The sequence below is a fragment of the Mercenaria mercenaria genome, chromosome 1 (genome assembly GCF_021730395.1).
Source record: "Mercenaria mercenaria strain notata chromosome 1, MADL_Memer_1, whole genome shotgun sequence".
NCBI classification, from domain to species: Eukaryota; Metazoa; Mollusca; class Bivalvia; order Venerida; family Veneridae; genus Mercenaria; species Mercenaria mercenaria.
The window spans coordinates 8,991,187-9,012,915 of NC_069361.1; the positions used below are offsets into that span (position 1 = coordinate 8,991,187).

Sequence of the window (21,729 nt, forward strand, 5' to 3'; positions counted from 1 at the left end):
CCTTTTTGGGCTTTGATTAAGTTTATGAGCGTTACTCTGTATATACGACAATTTTTCAGTCAAATTTTGGTCTAATTTTTGATCAAGCAGAGAGGATAACATCTTTTGTAAATCATCTAAACTGCAATCCGATTTTTCGATCTAAGGGACGCAACTTGGTCTTTTTCTAACAAGGATGATGGAGTTGTCTCCCTGACTTCAGTGTTATCAGGCTTCGAAATCATATCTACTGAACCCTGTAAAGCACAATACTCAACGGCTGCACTTATTGCCTTATCTAACCAGTCAGGATATAAAAACTGAACATGTTTTTGTAAATCAAAATTGCCTAATCCGTGGATGTACTGACCAATTATACATGTTTCTAGTGCAGTATTAGGCATAGACGGAAAAGCTTTTTGTCCGAGCTTATGTAATACATATCCATAATCGGCAACAGACTCACCCTTTAGTATATTCCTAGTTCGAAATTCACACCTGAAAGCTAATTCTCTCTCATGCGGGGAAAATCTTTGAGTCAGTACTTTCTTAATTTCAATGTAGTTTGTCATTTGTTCGGACTTTAATGTAGGTAAAAGACTTTGTGCCTCACCCCTAAGGTTTATAGACAACATACACGCCTTTTGCCTTTCGTCCCAATTATTCCAGCTAGCTACTTGCTCAAAATGAACAATATAATCTGGCCATTCACTAGAGGTACCATCAAACTTATCTGGCTTAATTTCCTTAGTTTTCTTAGGAGTATTATAATTTGACTGCGGATAAACTGTGTTTTGCATACTGTCATCAAACATTTATGTTTAGCAGGCTGAAAATTACCAACATTGTACACTGTATTTCCTATCCTATCGTGTAAAGAAAGATCTATCTGAGCATAAACACCATAACTCCGATCATTGGGTATATACAGGTTATTCATAGAGCTACCTGTCTGCACACCAGTAGGTACAAATGTGTCTGTTTGTGCAATGGGATGGGATAGAGGTGTCTGAATTGTATCTACAGTTATCGGTGCTGTATATCTGTTTGTTCTGAGAGAATCAGTGTTCTGTTAGGTTCGAATACCGGGTTCCTGACTTGTGTATTCGTGTACTGACGGTTCTCATTCAAAAACGTGGGCATATGATGCGGAGACATATTGTCCATACAGTCAATGGGTTGTAATAATCTTGTTTGCCTATCATAGTACCTGACTTTTGGTTCTTTACTGCTATGTAGCAACGGTTGACTATTTAGAAAAGTACTAACAGGTCGAGAGGTAAAACGACTTTCAATGCTGCCTTGTGTTTGTTGATGTCCTAATTCAAAAGTAACACCATGTTTTCTGCTTCGATACAACTTAGTTGTGTCACTTGCAATGGATTCTTCTATGTATGAATCAGCATAATTTATATTCCGTAATCTAGCAGGTAATTCATAATATGTTTCATCAAAGTCAATTCTTGGAGAATACGATACCTTCAGGTCTTCTAATAGGCGAAAACACACAAGTATGTGGATAACTCTCACTCCTTGGTAAAACCACAAAACTCGTGCACGCACTAGCATACATATGACTATCTACATTTGTATTACCGATACCGTCGGTATGAAACGATGTGCTTTGTTCTGCCATACTAATACACAATAAATTTACCCTACTTTATACATGCACTGTATACACAACCTATTTATAATTTATCTTTTTGATACACTTTATTTAAGCGTACATGTATTTTATACAAATTTAACAGATAGACTATTTATCTATTATAGTAGTAGTCATTGTAGCACTGATTTCCCTTATTTATATAATTTTATTTGATAATTTAAAGTTGTATGACTCTGTCCTGTATGTACAGTTTATAAACCGAAGTTATGAAAATCAGAGAAAAATGAAAAGGTTACGTTATATTTCTACTAGCAAATTTGTAATTATTCTACACCAGCTAATTGTTCGGCTTTATTACTAGTCAATTGGTTACGGCACCAATGTACCAGACTCTAGTTGGACTGGCTCGAACCTCAGCTGGGGAATAGATCTTTATGTAAAATTTCTAATATGGGTGATCGTATGTAGTAGAACTGATTTATAATTCTATATGGCCGATATAGTTTTGGGGAATTTCTCTACACTACAATCAAGACAAGAGTCAACAACTCAGTGCTACAGTTTTATTAACAGAATTAATCTATATAAATCTATATTTATTTCATTTAAATTTAAACAAACAAATAAACTTATTAATCTAAAGAGAAGAAGAGAAATTAATTAATCTATGTTTTAATTTTAGAGTTTTGCTATCAGCAAGTATTATCAGGAGATCGGACGTATATAATGTCTCTCGGGGTTTTTAAGCGAGAATTCAATGTCATCTCGGCAGAAATGGCGAAGTATACAAAGAAACGGGAGTTTTTTTTGTTGTTGTTTTTTTCCCCAAAAAACATGTAAGTACATGCTTATTTGCCATTTGGTCGAGCTGCTGATATACTCTTTCGATAGCCACATGTGTAAGGTGAGATCGACACATTCGTTTTTGGTCGTACAGTTGACAGTACAAAAACTATTGAAGGGACAAATTGATTTGAAGTGACTGTTTTTGGATTACTGTCATGTTTTTCTGCAAGTTTTGACCAAAACAGGCATTCTGCTCGTGTTAGATTGACTGTATTACGTACTATATTACTATATCTCAATTTCGGAAATGTTTGCACGTTACTAAAACCTGGCATCGCCGATTCTTTTACCTTTAAGCATATTTGGATGTCTGTCAACCCTATTTAAGCAAATTTAATGTATCAACTGGTTTTAAAACACCGCATTCCGCCATTCGAGAGAGGGCTTTTAATTAACGGTACGTGAACCACTCCTTGCGCCTGTCTGTCCGAAAAAAATGTGACAACTAAAACGTATCGTAACAGATATTGGCCATGAAAGAAATGGTACACGTCATTTGAATTTTGCAATGTTTGAGCCTTGCTGTCAGCCTGTATTGTGACGGATACTTCCCCAATAATAATAGTATAGGGTTATGACACGATTACTTCCCTTATCTGCTTCTTTGCCATTTGTAATGAACCTGCCCTACATTTAAAGTGGTAAGATAATTTACATAAAATTTTAAGGAACTATTTCTATGATTATTCTTGACTGAATTTGTGTATATATAGCATATGTATCGGTGCTATGCAGTAGATCTAGATAAAGATTCAAGGGGCTTCTGGAATAGTTAAAAGCCAATCAAAATATAGATCTACGTTATACATGATTTTTTTTTTTACTTGCTGCTGCGGCGGCTTCAAACAACGTTAATGCATGTAAACTAGTCTAATTTACGACTTCTATATCATAAGTTTTGAAGTTCAATGTGAACATCTGAAAATGCTCTGACGTGCTTCTTTTCTCCGGAAGCTGCCGATATAAAACGATTGAACTGTTTCCAATTAAAATACCGCTGCTAATTAAGAATGACCAAACTTATTATCTGCAATTTCCATAAAGATGATTGATCATAGATAATATTTTACTATTTCAGTGAAATTTAAAAAATATATGACTTTTTTAAAATGCAGAAAATTACAATATTTTTGTACCGTATCTTGCTGTACGTGATTTAAGACCAAAAATTTTTTTTTACATACAAGAGTCTAGAATGTAACACGGTAAACACAGTATTCGAATGGCATATATTGTTTCAAATGCAAATATTGGTTTAAGTTAAGTTTAACTTTTTCACAATTAGCATGTATGTTTCAACCAGTTGATACATTAAATTTGCTTAAATTTAATAAGCCCGACAGACATCCAAATATGCTTAAAGTTAAAAAAAAACCGGCGATGCCAGATTTTAGAAACGTGCAAACATTTCCGAAATTGAGATATAGTAATATAGTACGTAATACAGTCAATCTAACACGAGCAGAATGCCTGTTTTGGTCAAAACTTGCAGAAAAACATGACAGTAATCCAAAAACAGTCACTTCAAATCAATTTGTCCCTTCAATAGTTTTTGTACTGTCAACTGTACGACCAAAAACGAATGTGTCGATCTCACCTTACACATGTGGCTATCGAAAGAGTATATCAGCAGTTCTATCAAATGGCAAATAAGCATGTACTTACATGTTTTTTGAACAAAATAAAACCTCTCGTTTCTTTGTTTACATCGCCATTGCTGCCAAGATGACATTGAATTCTCGCTTAAAAACCCCGAGAGACATTATATACGTCCGACCCCCTGATTATGTGAGAATGATCTCAATTAAATAAATGAAGCGCTTAGGCTTCGGTGACGTACTGGTTGCCCGATACAGCCTATCTAACTAACAAAATGCTATGCACGGGTATATAAATGGAATTTCCCGCGCATAGTCTCATGACAGATATAAACAATTAATAATTGGACCTAACATAACCCAATGAAAATACTTGAAACAATATTATAAACCAATGAAATGATACGTAGTAAAATACATTCGACGGAGAAGACAATATGGCGGCGCCCATGAATTACAACAAGGTCGAAGGGAACTAACTGTTTTCCCATAGACTTACATTGTAATGTTTTGGGTTATAGCCCTTTCCTAATATTTAAACTTGTGATGCCACCACAGGGTGAAAGAACTATTCAAGACCTAAAAGCCAGAAATATACATGTTGACCATCATTTTTGTGCACTTTTTTCACCCGCAAGTCAGTAACCCCCAGTCCGGCAGTTAATTTTTGTTTACATTTCATGAAAATACCAAATCACTAAAACAAGCAAAATTTTCAAACAAAATACACCTTCAAATATTTTTTCCTCCATTAATCATGGCTTAGAACTTCAGTTTAAGAAATAAAACAGTTTTCAAACATATTCAACAGATATTTCACCAGTGAGAGACCACTTTACATCTTAAATATATAGGCACGGGTCCAGTGTATATTTTTTAATATAAAAATCCCTTTTATCACACAAATATACTTTTTATATGTTAGTCAAATGAAAAAAAAAAAATGATGACAAAAAATCCGGTCACAGTATCATATACATTGAAAAGGTGAACTATACGAGCGTAACGCTATGGGAAGCTACTCGGCAAACTTGTGGAACATTCCAAAATCGGAGTTTATACACTTGCAGCCGCTACCTGCATGATCGCACCCTCTAAACATTTAAAGCCTTCCATAAATACTAAACTGACCCCATAAATTGCTTTGAAAAACACAGTACAAGTCTCTACGAGCAAAATAGTTCAGTTATCCCCGGCGATTTCAGCTGCCAAACGAAGTGATAAAAACCAGGAACACGTACACTATCCGGAATGAAATCGCCGAGGATAACTGAAATATTTCGCTCGTAGAGACTTGTACTGTGTTTTTCAAAGCAATTAATGGGGTTAGTTTAGTATTTATGGAAGGCTTTAAATGTTTCGAAGGTGCGATCATGCAGGTAGCGGCTGCAAGTGTATAAACTCCGATTTTGGAATGTTCCACAAGTTTGCCGAGTAGCTTCCCATAGCGTTACGCTCGTATAGTTCACCTTTTCAATGTATATGATACTGTGACCAGATTTTTAGTCATCATTATTTTTTCATTTGACTATCACTAACATATAAAAAGTATATTTGTGTGAAAAAAGGGGATTTTTTCTATTAAACAAAAAATATACACTGGACCCGTGCCTGTGCTTAAATATTTGTCTCGGAATACCATATACTTTTTCAACTAATCAAAGGCCCTGTTAGTTATTTCCCTTTGACCAACAAGTGAAACAAGAATAGCTATAGAATATATTTCAAGTATATATCTGACCTGTTACAAATACTACAATATACAATTTTTATACATCCCTGATGCGCTAGTGACTTCAATAAGTGGACAAGATAATGTATAGGCTGCTAGGCCGCTAGACTGCTAGGCTGCTAGTTTTCTCGGTTGCAAAATTGCTAGATGGTTGGATCTAAAATGGATTGATGTCTTGATGTGAACGATTACTCATTTAAGAATAATGTATAGGCTGCTAGGCCGCTAGGCTGCTAACTTCACACACACTGGTGACAGGAAATAAAAAATGGATGTCCGGTAAAGGGAATATTAAAAAAATGGGCCTATTTTGATTGATTTTTCTTCTGATGAGAAGGCAAACAGCCCCTTTTACACATAAAGGGCACTTAATATTGTAGCTAAATAACATACATTTTAAGGTAGGTTAAAGGTGGAAGGATAAACCCTAGAGGTCACAGGAGATGAAATATGGAAATCAAGTACAGTCTGAACAATGAAACATCAGCTTTAGACCTAATTTAACAAGTTAAGACCCTGGTTAGAGCCTCTGTGTCACCACATATACCCTTACTACATATGGTCTGGCTTGTACCAGTCCTGGCTACTGTTCAAAATCACATTCCGGTATATTGGATACCATCTGAGGTCAGGCCATGCAATATAATATTACGGAGGAATGTTGGAGTCAAAATAGCATAATATATGTACTATGTAACGTCACCTGGTAGTGTTGAAACTTAGGAAATGCGTCAATTTGGTCATGTCTGTTCGGCTTAAAACCCGGTTTGAACCCCTGTGACCATGATGCAGTACATATATTATACATGCTCGTGCAGGTATAGGTCCTAGCTACAGACTGAGACCCAGTTCAGGTACCTAGTTTAGCCCGAGGGGTCAGGGCAGGTTGTAGCTTGAAGGTCACCAGGTAGTGTTCGAACATTGAAAATCTGCTTATTTTGACCACGTTGGAAAGGTTTTCGATATAAAGTCCCGGCTATCGATTGATGCCATGTTCGAGTACCTCGGATAGCCGTAGGGGTGGGGGCGGGTTCGAGTCTGCACATCACGGGTACCTACCTATACCATGTATGGATATGTTGGTTGATGTCTAAGCTACTTACAAGTCCATATGATGCCATCAGCGCTCAAAACAGGTTTCAGAAAATGACCAAACTTGATATATGCAGTAGGGTGCAGACCAAGCCTAAGCTGGCCCAGCTGGGGGAGACGAGAGAATTGCTCCAATGGTGTCGTTACACTCAGTGAAGATTTTACTTTTGTTTTTCAGGACTGCCTTTACTGCTCTGAAAAGTTCATATTTTGAGAATATTACTGAAATTTGACCTATGACCTTGACCCCTAGCCGAAAGGGTTCGAACCCGACTTCATCTGTTTTCTCGAGGTACTGGCTTGTTCTTTGCAAAAAGATATCATTTATTAAAATCAGACATCAAGTTATGAAGATATAGCTTTGCTGATAAGGCCCAACCATCTATTTAGTATATAGAGTATGCATATTTGCACGAAATATGGTACACTTTTAGACGGTCCTCCGACGAAACCGTCCTCGATGAAAATATATAAATCATATATCTGTTTAAACAATGTTAAGATTTAATTTATAAAAGATAATTCATTAAAATATCTTATGTTTGGAACATTCTACAATTATTTCAAGTTAATGAAAAACGCGAACCTTTTCCATACGGAAAAGTACGGAATGCAGCTTTTATCCTAAATTACGTACATGCGGACGAACAGATGTTGTCTCTTTTGTCACAAACTTCCAGATATCATAGTAGCGATATAGTTCGTTACGGGAATATAACTCTCTAAAAATTTATAAGCTAGAAAATGTCGAAAACCCGTTTTAAAGTAAGTGTATTTTTAAAATTATATGAAATAAAAACAGTCGGATTTAGCGGTGTTCAGCCAGCAGAGACTGTCATTAGAAATTTGTTTCGGTGTATTGATAAATAATATCCAGGAAGAATTACATCGATCAATTTGTCCGGAAATTTAATCCCAAGCGAAAGCGCGACAATGCGAGGTTTTACAAAAAAACAAAGAAAAATATCAAACAGGGAATGCCACGCACCAAAAGCGCAGCCTCCTCAAAACGAACCCCCCAGCACGCAAACGCGTGCACCACACACACACACACTCAAAGCCCACACATCAGGACAAAACGAACAACACACACACACACACACACACACACTCAAAGCCAACACATAAGGACAAGACGAACAATAAGCATACACACGCGCGCACACAAAGTCAACACACAAGGACAAAACGAACAAACAAAGGAACACAGTGGGGCACCGCCTTGGAACGATCAGTGGCAAAAACACCACTGGGGAGCTTAAACCGGTTTATGGTGCGCACCCAACCTCACTCTTACCCCCACCATGTCCCAAAGACATGGGACAGTGTAAATAAAAGTAATCCCCTCCAGGTGAATCTCTAACACACGTAATGGAAACAAAAAGGCATGGCATGTAAAACACAAAAATGCTCGTGTATAAATATATAAAAAGCAAACCTTAAGAACCAAAAACGTATGTACTCAATGCCTTTTCAGAAGACAGAGCAACAAAAGAAACACCCTTAAGGGCCCGACGAAACAGGCCAGAAGACAAATATCAAAACAGTTCAGTCCTGGTAGGATTTAAAAACTGCTCATCATAGAGTCCTCCCCCTCTTCCGTCAGACGCAATCAAAGAGGGAAGCGTAGTGTCCAACTGTAAACGGGTTGAACACTAAACATGCGGTATGTCTCAAAACAGTTGGGTCGTAACCTCTTTTAATAAAACGTTTGATAATCTTAGTCTCGCAACTATGTATATTGGTTTCCAATTTCACAATGCGAAAATTAAGAAAGACATGCGAAAATTAAGACGATAATTATCGCCCTCTTTACCTCGCGAGAATTGTTAAATGTCGCATGTATATATGTTTTCAGACAAGGCGAGAATGCGATAATTATCGCGTTCTCGCGTGTTGGCGAGGCGAGAATTTAAGTGGCACGAACAGGATTCCGTAGTTTTAGGACCTATTAAATGTCTTTTCTCGCATTTCAGCACTACAATTGTTTAAATATTACTGAAATTAGCATGTTTCTGAATGAAAATGACAAACATCGTAACGATTAAATGGATCTTAAATGAAAATTCCACGAATAAGGCAAACTAAATTGAAATATTGCTTGCACAGGGCTAAATCTCGCGTATTATTGGGGATGGGGGTGACCTGTAATGAATTATCATTTCTCTATATTTTCTCAATATTTTGCACCAAAAATTAGCAAAATCATTGTAAAATAGGTGTATCTTGAGAATGAATGCAAATTCATGGAAAAATCAAACAATTTTTTTTCTTATTAGGGGCAATACATGTTTTTTTTTCTGAAACTCCTCGAAAATGAATTGAAATGCCATTAATCTATTCTTTATGATGTAAAACGGTAACAAATGGCTGAAAACTATTAAATTTCTTGTGTTTTTGGATATTAGATCGAATTTTCGACCAGGTGGCTCTATTTTGGTCCGTATTAGGACCCAGTAAATGTCTTTTCTCGCATTTTAGCACTACAATTGTCTAAATATTATTGAAATTAGCATGTTTTTGAACGAAAATGACAAACATCGTAACGATTAAATGGATCTTAAATGAAAATTCCACGAATAAGGCAAAATAAATTGAATTATTGCTTGCAAAGGGCTAAATTTCGCGTGTTTTTGGGGATGGGGGTGACCTGTAATGAATTGTCATTTCTCTATATTTTCTTAATATTTTCACCAAAAATAAGCAGAATCGTTGTAAAATGGGTGTACCTTGAGAATGAATGCAAATTCATGGAAAAATCAAACATTTTGTCTTCTTATTAGTGGCAATACATGGTATTTTTTGAAACTCATCGACAATGAATGGAAATGCCATTAATCTATTCTTTATGATGTAAAACGGTAACAAATGGCTGAAAACTCTTATATTTCTTGTGTTTTTGGAATAAAGATCGAATTTTCGACCAGGTGGCGCTATTTTGGTCCGTTTTAGGACCAAGTAAATGTCTTTTCTCGCAGTTTAGCACTACAATTGTCTAAATATTATTGAAATTAGCATGTTTTTGAATGAAAATGACAAACATCGTAACGATTAAATGGATTTTAAATGAAAATTTCGCGAATAAGGCAAAAATAAATTGAAATATTGCTTACACAGGGATTAATTTCGCGTATTTTTGGGGATTGGGGTGACCTGTAATGAATTGTCATTTCTCTAAATTTTCTCAATAATTAGCACCAAAAATAAGCAGAATCATTGTAAAATAGGTGTACCTTGAGAATGAATGTAAATTCATGGAAAAATCAAACAAATATATTTTCTTATAGGTTGATCACTACAAAATAGAATGTAAGCCTCCGCTGGTCTAGTCACAAGTAGTCCAAATACGAATAGTACTAAACTTTTTTCTTTCCTGGTGCATTTTCGCGACAGCAACGTGCTTACTTTTACCCTACCGTGTTTCAGTATGTATCACTTTGCATTCTATTGAAATCGGCATGTTCCTATCATATGCTAGGTAAAAATGGCGGCTTAAGAATTTAATGTCTCGAAAAGAGAAATTGAAAGAAGTGAAAAGTAATAAATTCAGCGGGTTATATTTAACGAACTGTAGTTTTCTTATATAAAAGTTAACACCCCTTTTTGTTTTTGTTTTTCTAAATTAGCGATCTAGTCGTTTATGGGAATATAAGTCTCTGAAAATCTGATATGCTAGAAAAAGTTGAAAAACCCTTTATGATGTAAGTATATTTTATTTTATGAAACAAAGAACACCTAGATTTAGTGGTGTTCAGCCTATAAGGGGCAATACATGGTATTTTCTGAAACTCCTCGAAAATGAATGGAAATGCCATTAATCTATTCTTTATGATGTAAAACGGTAACGAATGGCTGAACACTCTTAAATTTCTTGTGTTTGGAATTTAGGTCGAATTTTCGACCTTGTGGCTCTATTTTGGTCCGTTTTAGGACGTTGTAAGTGTATTTTCTCGCATTTTAGCACTACAATTGTCTAAATATTATTGAAATTAGCATGTTTCTGAATGAAAATGAAAAAAACATCGTAACGATTAAATGGATCTTGAATGAAAATTCCACGAATAAGGCAAAATATATTGAAATATTGCTTGCACAGGGCTAAATTTCGCATATTTTTGAGGATGGGGTGACCTGTAATGAATTGTCATTTCTCTATATTTTCTCAATATTTTGCACCAAAAATAAGTAGAATCATTGTGAAATAGGTCTACCTTGAGAATGAATGCAAACTCATGGAAAAATCAAACATTTTTTTTTCTTATTAGGGGTAATATATTGCTTTTTCTGAAACTCCTCGAAAATGAATCGAAATACCATTAATATATTCTTATGATGTAAAGCGGTAACAAAGACTGAAAACTGTTAATTGTTTTTAATATTTTTGGAATTTAGATCGAATTTTCGACCTGGTGGCTCTTTTTTGGTCTGTTTTAGGACCAAGTAAATGTCTTTTCTCGCATTTTAGCACTACAATTGTCTAAATATTATTGAAATTACCATCTATCTGAATGAAAATGACAAACATCGTAACAATTAAATGGATCTTAAATAAAAATTCCACGAATAAGGCAAAAAAAAATTGAAGTACCGCTTGCACAGGGCGAAATTTGGCGTCTTTTTGGTGATGGGGATGACCTGTAACGAATTGTCATTTCTCTATATTTTCTCAATATTTTGCACGAAAAATAAGCAGAATCATTGTAAAATAGGTGTACCTTGAGAATGAATGCAAACTCATGGAAAAAACAAACAAAATTTGTTTCTTATTAGGGGTAAAACATGGCTTTTTCTGAAACTCCTCGAAAATGAATTGAAATAACGTTAATATATTCTTTATGATGTAAAACGGTAACAAAGGCTGAAAACTCTTAATTTTCTTGTGTTTTTGGAATTAAGATCGAATTTTCAACCATGTGGCTCTATCTTGGTCCTTTTTTGGACCTAGTAAATGTCTTTCCTCGCATTTTAGCACTACAATAGTCTAAATATTATTGAAATTACCATCTATCTGAATGAAAATGACAAACATCGTAACGATTAAATGGATCTCAAGTTAAAATTCCACGAATAAGGCAAAATAAATTGAAATACTGCTTGCACAGGGCTAAATTCCGCGTGTTTTGGAGGATGGGGGTGACCTGTAATGAATTGTCATTTCTCTATATTTTCTTAATATTTTGCACCAAAAATAAGCAGAATCATTGTAAAATGGGTGTATCTTGAGAATGAATGCAAATTCATGGAAAAATCAAACTTTTTTTTTCTTATTAGGGGCAATACATGGTATTTTCTGAAACTCCTCGAAAATGAATGGAAATGCCATTAATCTATTCTTTATGATGTAAAACGTTAACAAATGGCTGAAAACTCTTAAATTTCTTGTGTTTTTGGAATTAAGATCGAATTTTCGACCAGGAGGCGCTATTTTAGTCCGTTATAGGACCTAGTAAATGTCTTTTCTTGCATTTTAGCACTACAACTGTCTAAATATTATTGAAATTAGCATGTTTCTGAATAAAAATGACAAACATCGTTACGATTAAATGCATTTTAACTGAAAATTCCGCGAATAAGGCAAAAATAAATTGAAATATTGCTTACACAGGGCTAAATTTCGCGTATTTTTGGGGATTGGGGTGACCTGTAATGAATTGTCATTTCTCTATATTTTCTCAATATTTTGCACCAAAAATAAGCAGAATCATTGTAAAATAGGTGTACCTTGAGAATAAATGCAAATTCATAGAAAAATCAAACAAATATATTTTCTTATAGGCTGATCACTACCAAATAGAATGTAAGCCTCCGCTGGTCTAGTCGCAATTAGTCCAAATACGAACAGTACTAATCTTTTTTCTTTCCTGGTGCATTTTCGCGACAGGAACGTACTTACTTTTACCCTACCGTGTTTCAGTACGTATCACTTTGCATTCTATTGAAAACGGCATGTTCCTACCGCATGCTAGGTAAAAATGGCGGCTTAAGAATTTAATGTCTCGAAAAAAGAATTTGAAAGAAGTGAAAAGTAACAAATTCAGCGGGTCGTATTTAGCGAACTGTAGTTTTCTTATATAAAAGTTAACACCCCTTTTCTTTTTGTTTTTCTAAATTAGCGATCTAGTCGTTTATGGGAATATAAGTCTCTGAAAATCTGATATGCTAGAAAATGTTGAAAAACCCTTTATGATGTAAGTATATTTTATATGAAATAAAGAACAGCTAGATTTAGTGGTGTTCAGCCTATAAGGGGCAATACATGGTATTTTCTGAAACTCCTCGAAAATGAATGGAAATGCCATTAATCTATTCTTTGTGATGTAAAACGGTAACGAATGGCTGAAAACTCTTAAATTTCTTGTGTTTGGAATTAAGATCGAATTTTCGACCATGTGGCTCTATTTTGGTCCGTTTTAGGACGTTGTAAGTGTCTTTTCTCGCATTTTAGCGCTACAATTGTCTAAATGTTACTGAAATTAGCATGTTTCTGAATGAACATGACAAACATCGTAACGATTAAATGAGTCTTAAATGAAAATTTCATTAATAAGGCAAATATTGCTTGCACAGGGCTAAATTTCTCGTATTTTTGGAGATGGGGGTGATCTGTAATGAATTGTCATTTCTCTACATTTTGTCAATATTTTGCACCAAAAATAAGCAGGATCATTGTGAATTGGGTGTACCTTGAGAATGAATGCAAATTCATGGAAGAATCAAACATTTTTTTTCTTATAGGCTGATCACTACCAAATAGAATGTAAGTCTCCACTTTGCATTCTATTGATATCGGCATGTTCCTATCGCATGCTAGGTATAAATGACGGCGTAAGAATTTAATGTCTCGAAAAGAGAAATTGAAACAAGCGAAAAGTAGTATATTCAGCGTGTTGTATTTAACGAACTGTAGTTTTCTTATATAAAAGTTAACACCCCCTTTTCTTTTTTGTTTTTCTAAAGTAGCGATCTAGTTCTTCATGGGAATATAAGTCTCTGAAAATCTGATTTGCTAGAAAATGTCGAAAAACCGTTATGAAGTAAGTGGATTTTATATAAAAAAAAAAGAACAGCTGGATTTAGTGGTGTTCAGCCTTACAACAACAAGTGAAACAAGAATAGCTAGAGAAAATATTTTAAGGTACTTCCGCCTTGAATTTAGAGTTACCTTCATTTGCGGTGTGAAAATATAGTGAACAAAAGCTTTCAAATGCAGCTGTTCCATAGCACAAAAACAGCTCAGTTTACAAGACCTGAACTAAAAGTATCCGGGGTAGCTGTATAAAAAGTAATAATGAAATTTGGAAATAAACGAAGCAGATATTTAACCTGTATTTTTCCAAATTTTTGGTTAGATTTATCAATCCTTTCCAAATACTTTATTAAAAATTCATAAATGGTAAAAGTTAGTTCAAAGTTTCAATTAATGCATAGGAGAATTGTCTTACCGAATAAAACTAAACTTATTACAAAATCTGTTTTCAAATGTGAGCCCTTCATGTATTAAAACGAAAATACATTTGTACATGTTTATGGAACAGAATTAAGGCAAAAACTGCATTGTGCTTTCGTATATCCAATCTTGCGATTGACATATAAGCATTCGTTATTCTCATGTTCACATGCTTCCTTCGGACATCCCATTTTGCATTGTTACATGACCATTTGTGCATCCTATATTTACATGTTCCTTTCTGACATTCATACATACTTAATTGTTTCATTTTAATATCATAGTTACTTCTTCATTTGTCTATGGCATTATCTTGCTTTCGGTCATGCTGCAATGTGACATGCATCACTCGGTGTATTAGCTTGCGGTTAACCTAGACACACCTTCCCCATGTGTTTATGTTGTCTATAATATTATGCTGATGATATAGACAGAAGTGGCTCCTGGACAGGTTGAATGCGCTTACTCGTACGCATGAACAGCTAACAAAGTTTTAAATGATCACAATCTCACTTGTCACAATGCAGAATGCAGCATAGCACTAAACATAATGAGGTTACCATAATGTACATTTCTCATTATGATACCAGAGGGCGCTTTTATATTCGTGCTCGGAAGCTTCCGCTAAGTCACGGAAAAAAACTACGACACTACGCACTTTGGCTATGTGTCCGGTGACCGGACCTAACCTGTTTGATTTGTCTAGACGTCCGGTAATCAAGTTCGAGAAGGCCTGTGTATCATCAAACATGTACGCATCTTATTTATTGCTTTAAGTCAATTGAGATACCATTCGTTTTAGCTCGACTATTCAAAGAATAGTCTAGATATTCCACTCACCCTGGTCTCGGCGTCGGCGTCACACATTGGTTAAAGTTTTGCATGCAAGTACATATTATTCAGGCTATCATTTAAAGGCATTTATTTTAAGCTAACTAATAAAATACTGTATTCTATCAGTTAAATACTTTTATATCTCATCAGATATAGCTCCGCCCCCTCGTATATTGTGTATGAATTTTAAATTATTTGCTTAACACAGGATGAAAATTGTGGTCGCACTTTGTTCTTTATAGTATATTTCTCGATTCAAATTATTTTACTTACAGTTATGAGAATTTCATAACGTTATGCAGCAAAAAATAAAATGGAACTTTATGTTGTGTGCGTCTTTCTAACGTCCCAACACGTCTGACGTCATGTCTGTTTACGCGCGTCTGTTTCCCGCGCTGAGATTAAAAATTGTTGCAAAATGCACATCTCAACGTAATTGAGCATAAAATAAAAAGGAAATTTGTTTGTTTTTCTTGAATATTGAATATATCTCACCTCGAGATGAGAAAATGTTCAAATTTTCACTCGCGCTACGCGCTCGTAAAAATATTTGAACTTTTCTCACTTCTTAGTGAGATATATTCCATATTCACTCAAAACAAACAAATATCCTCTATATATCGTTGAAACTTATTTTTCCTTTTTCTAGGTCAGTTACCAACCTAACTAGGTCAAGTCTTATAACTCTGACATGTATTTTGGCTAAATGATGCCCCCTTTTAGACTTAGAAAATCCTGGTTAAAGTTTTGCTTGCAAGTTACTGTCTCCAAAACTAATGCAGATATTGAATTGAAACTTCACATGTGTCTTCGGGGTTATAAAACTAGGTAATAGCATCAAGTCCCATAACTCTGACATGTGTTTTGGCCAAATTATTCCCCTTTCTTTTTAGACTTATAAAATCTTGGTTAAAGTTTTGCTTACAAGTTACTCCCTCCAAACCTTAAATGCAGACACTTGATTAAAACTCTATAGATATTTTAACATTTAAGGTAATATTCCTGCTTCTGGGACAACAATTTGAATAGACGATCATTGGCTGTTTTACGGACAGCTATTGTTAAAAGCAGCATTTAAAGCAACTTTTTTGACAGGCAGCTACGTTTACTATCCATTGAAAATCTCCGTTTTAATTGTTAATTATGTAGGATAAGAGTGTTGAACTTAAAAAGTTTCGGTTCTGCGGGTAATACCGCGTTAGCCGAGTAAAAGTTTAGTCGTAAGTTATAAAGTAAACACAAAAAACTACTTATTCAGATATAGCGCTACATTAAATCTCAATTTAACGCTATCAAATATACTTTCGTCTGTGTATGCGAGGAGACAAAATTAATTAAGTTGACATAATTTTGTTGTGTAGGCTATTTAAAGCGCGCTATAAATATCTGCTGACTACACAGTTATAGTAAAGGTAGTGTTTCAAAAACAATGCTTATTTTACTTGGATTCAGATAAGAATATAATTTTGTTATTTTTCCTGTTACCGGACGTGTAGTCTTAACACTCTCGATACAGTTCGTGTGTTTCTGTTTTTAGTGCAAGGGTGTTATCTCCACTTGAACAAGAATTTGAGAATGTAAAAATTTATGTTGTCACAACGCATCATAACCCACAGCTAAATTTATATGTAAGCATCAAAACTCCTTGCATTTAAACATTTCAGGAACCACTTATGTTCTTTTCATCACTTAGCATACACCGTTGACGCTCCAAAGAAGACACAATGGAAGTAACCACTAGTAAATAAGATGAATGATTGATGTAGTTTGTCAGATTATAGCGTGTCCGAAAGCAACACGGTCATTTTAGAAAAACTGAGCAAGCACAGATCATTTCTCACAATTAGCATGTATGAATGTTAGAAAGGAACACGTAAACATAGGATGCACAAATGGTCATGTAACAATGCAAAATGGGATGTCCGAAGGAAGCATGTGTACATGAGAATCACAAATGCATACATGTAAATCGCAAGCTTGGCTGTACGAAAGCACAATGCAGTTTTTGCCCTAATTCTGTTACATACATGTTGCTATTTTCAGCATACATAAAAGTAGTGCGATGTGCAGTCAGTGATTTTTCTATGTATGGTGTACCAAACTGCCTAAAATTGTAAAGACAAGTCTTAGAATTAATGTGAACCAGATTTGGCAACGATCCAAAATTCGTTTCAAGGATTGTGCAAGTATAAGAAAGGTTAAATTTATTATACTGGAATTTATGTACTTACGCGCTGTTTATGTCATGGACAGTTTGGTGGAAATGGAATTTTCGGCACTTTCTGCGGTAACTACCGAAATCACTTAACGTAACATTCTCACACATACATGATTGTATATTTATAAATTATACAAACAAGTGAAATATTTGCTTTATCACGATATATGCAAATATTTTTAGACAATCTTAAAACATTGGGCCACAGTATTTCCGCACACTGGTCCGGACCATGTTAGATCACAGGTGGCAGTAACGTACCTAGGATACAGTATGGGTCCATGAGCCATATGCTCTTGAATTTATTACAATTATAATGTTTTCTTAGGAAAAAAATATCAAAAAGCCATTTTGAAAAAAATTTTGCTCCTGTAACAATGACCCATGAGAAAGGTAGATATGAACAGTTTGACATGTGCATTGCTTCCAGGTCCGTAATTTTTTTTTCAAAACAATATTTCCTTATCAATGATTGGCCGCCTTTTCGGCAAAAGATTAATCTTTCAGAAAAACCTTCTTACTTCAAAACCCAGTTCCAAACCGTTTACGCATCACGAGCGAGCAACTGCGTACGAAACGATAGTGATTTCTCCATCCGAATAAATCCCACACATTTTTCGCACCGAAGTCTCCCCCCCAAAACAAATCAAGTACACCATGTCAGTTAAAAATAGCACTACAAGCATTCAGAATATGCTAAATGTAAACTAACAAGACTAAAAATAAGGTTCAATTCAACTTAATTACTTACTAGTTGTTATTTATTTGAATTTGGTAAATAATCTTCGTGAGCCGTCGCTGCTTGTTTATATACGGGTACTCTTTGGATTTTATCGCTACGTTTGAAATACGTAAACTGTCTCCGCCAATGAAAACGTTCTTTACAACCACCGTCTTGTCAACGGTAATCATGGCAGGCGAAGGTAATTTCCGAAAGCGAAAAAGTTGAATAGCGAATTTGTAAGTAACAAAGTAGGATTGAACCCGATTTTCGGTCTTGTTAGTTTGTGTTTAGTCTGTTATGAACGGTAATAACGTTATTTTAAACTGGCACTATGTGCTTGGTGTGTTTTAGGGGGGAGACTTCGGTGCGAAAAATGTGTGGGATTTATTCGGACAGAGAAAACACTATCGTTTCGTACGCCGTTGCCCGTTCATGATGCGTAAACGGTTTGGAACTGGGCTTTGAAGTAAGGTTTTTCTGAAAGGTTAATCTTTTGCCAAAAAGACGGCCAATCATTGATAAGGAAATATTGTTTTGAAAAAAATACGGACCTGGAAGCAATGCACATGTCAAACTGTTCATATCTACCTTTCTCATGGCTTATTGTCACAGGAGCAAATTTTTTTTCAAAATGGCTTTTTTGTCATTTTTTCCTAAGAAAACATTATAATTGTAATAAATTTAAGTTCATATGGCTCATGGACCCATACTGTATCCTAGGTACGTTACTGCCACCTGTGTGTTAGATGTGTATAGTGATTCCATGCGTCGTAAACTAACCAATATTGATATATCGATTCTTTTACAATATGAGAATTTATGCAGGATGTTTTTAAAAACACAGTGAGTATCTAAATCGCAGAAAAAATGTACAGCCACATATGTTAGGAGGTAATACAATTTGTATACAATTGTAGATAACTACGAAACAAAAAAAAATGCAATCGGTTGAACTTTTTGCGCAAAAAAAACCTGATGATAAAAATCAGAAATATCTCAAAAATGTTTTTTTTGTATCTTGGTTCTTCATTAAAAAATGATACTCTTCACACTTCCATAGATTTAAACTGATAAAAAATGTGTATTGCAATTTCGGCATGGAAGCCGACACTGACTTTACATTACTGCGGTGTTGACAGCGGAAGCAGCGGTCCAGTACTGAGACTGTCTACGAAACCAAGGATAAGGAGTTCTTCATCTTAAATTTACGAACATTGGAATCAGTGTTCAGTATACACCTGAAAATAATAGACTTGCTATTTGCCGAGTGCACATTTGTTTTCTTTCGTCGTAAATTTAAAATAGAATTTTAAATATTCGTACACATGCCACTTCTTTAATGTATGTTCTGTGAAATTAACAAATAACTGGCTCAACTGAGACACCATACTTTAAAGTAAATTCAGTTTATTCACCACGAGGTTCAAAATGCACGGGAGTCTCGTGATAGTACATGCCTTTAATTTCACATGGTTAAAGTGTAAACAAATAGTTAAAATTGCTTCATTTTATTTCTCACGGAAAAGATCGGACGGTTTTTAGCTCGACTATTCGAAGAATAAGTAGAGCTATCCTACTCACCACGGCGTCGGCGTCGGTGTCGGCGTCGGCGTCGGCGTCACACCTTGGGTTAAGTTTTTCGTACCAGTCCACATTTTGACAAAGTCTTTTGAGATAAAGCTTTGAAACTTTCAACACTTGTTTACCATCATCATTGCCACTTGTAGGCAAGAGCACATAACTCCATCAAGGATTTTGGCTGAATTATGGCCCCTTTTGACTGAGAAATCATGGTTAAGTTTTTCGTACCAGTTCATATTTTGACAAAGTCTTTTGCGATAAAGCTTTGAAACTTTCAACACTTGTTTACCATCACCATGTCCAGTTATAGGCAAGAGCACATAACTCCATCAAGGATTTTGGCTCAATTATGGCCCTTTTTGACTTAGAAATCTGGGTTAATATTTCGTACCAGTCCACATCTTGACAAAGTCTTTTGAGATAAAGCTTTGAAACTTTCAACACTTGTTTAACATCACCATGTCCAGTTACAGGCAAGAGCACATAACTCCATCAAGGATTTTGACTGAATTATGGCCCCTTTTGACTTAGAAATCATGGTTAAGTTTTTCGTACCAGTTCATATTTTGACAAAGTCTTTTGAGATAAAGCTTCGAAACTTTCAACACTTAGTTACCATCACCATGTCCAGTTATAGGCAAGAGTACATAACTCCATCAAGGATTTTGGCTGAATTATGGCCCTTTTTGTCTTAGAAATCTGGGTTAATATTTCGTACCAGTTCATATTTTGACAAAGTCTTTTGAGATAAAGCTTTGAAACTTTCAACATCTGTTTACCATCACCATGTCCAGTTATAGGCAAGAGTACATAACTCCATCAAGGATTTTGTCTGAATTATGGCCCTTTTTGACTGAGAAATCTTGGTTAAGTTTTTCATACCAGTTCATATTTTTTGTGAAGTGTTTAACATATGGCTTTGAAACTTTTATCACTTGTTTAGTATAATAGTCTCTATCTGTAGAAAAGAGAACATAACTCTGTCATCTATTTTGGCTGAATTATGGCCCATTTTGAACTTTGAAATTGGTTCTGTTTCCATACAAGTCCATGTTTTGTCAAAACTATTTGACATATGGCTTTTAAACTTTGAACACTTGTTTATCATTATGATTTCCATCTGTAGGCAAGAGTACATAACTATTCTGACTGAATTATGGCCCTTTTTGGACTTTGAAATTGGCTCATATATTGCCATTTAGTGCAAGACTTATCGAAATCAAAGTAATACAGGAACATTGTTTGTCTAATCTATTTATTTCTTTTGTCTGAATATCCGTGGAAATATTCTGACACCATTCTTCAATCAATTCTTCGAATAGTCGAGCGCGCTGTCATCAGACAGCTCTTGTTGATATTGGAATAATTATAGAACATATACGCATCTAAAGTTGAAAGTTGATTGTTTTCTACAGGTCGAAAAACTGAAACAAGTAAGCACTTTTACTTTTTCAGCAATGTCCCTCAGGTGAACTTTGACATTGTTTACAAAGAGAAACCAGTTTTGTGCCATCTTGAAATGCGTTGTTCGACTGAAACGTATAGTTCCCGGAAAAGTTTTAAAATGGGATTTGTTTTATTTTTAAATTGAACACAATGCGCAATATTTCCGGTTTTTGAAAATGATTGAAATTGAACTTTATTTTAGAAAAAGTTCCGATCTTTCATTAATATTTTGCCAGCGGATGCTTACACATTTTAAGTGAAACGGCTTTCTTGTCCAAGAGAGGTGTGTAAAGCGAAAAACTATCATTACACATTGCGTTTATTATTTAAACGTAAAGGATCGGTAATAGATTGAGGAGATCGGACAGTGCAAAACTATACTAAATGGATATCTCTAATCATAAGGAGACATAAATATTTCAGTAAGGAAATCTGAGGTAAAAGAACGGTCATATATTTAATTCCTTGAAATAAAAAATGCGGCGAAATATTTTAGAAAAACTGTGCACGTGTTTTGCGCATTAGAATGTTTGACGACATTTTCTTAAAAAAATAACGCTCGTTTGCACTATTTTGGCATTTCTTTGATTTGAAAATGAATATTTTATAGCAATTTAGGT

The 21,729-nt window shown here is 35.0% G+C and overlaps 1 protein-coding gene across 1 annotated transcript in view; it reads right to left on the reverse strand.

Annotated features, from left to right (window-relative positions):
• LOC123545031 (uncharacterized) overlaps positions 1-21,729 on the reverse strand; it is a 38,845-nt gene that overhangs the window by 10,366 nt on the left and 6,750 nt on the right. The gene's annotated exons all lie outside the window — the stretch shown is intronic.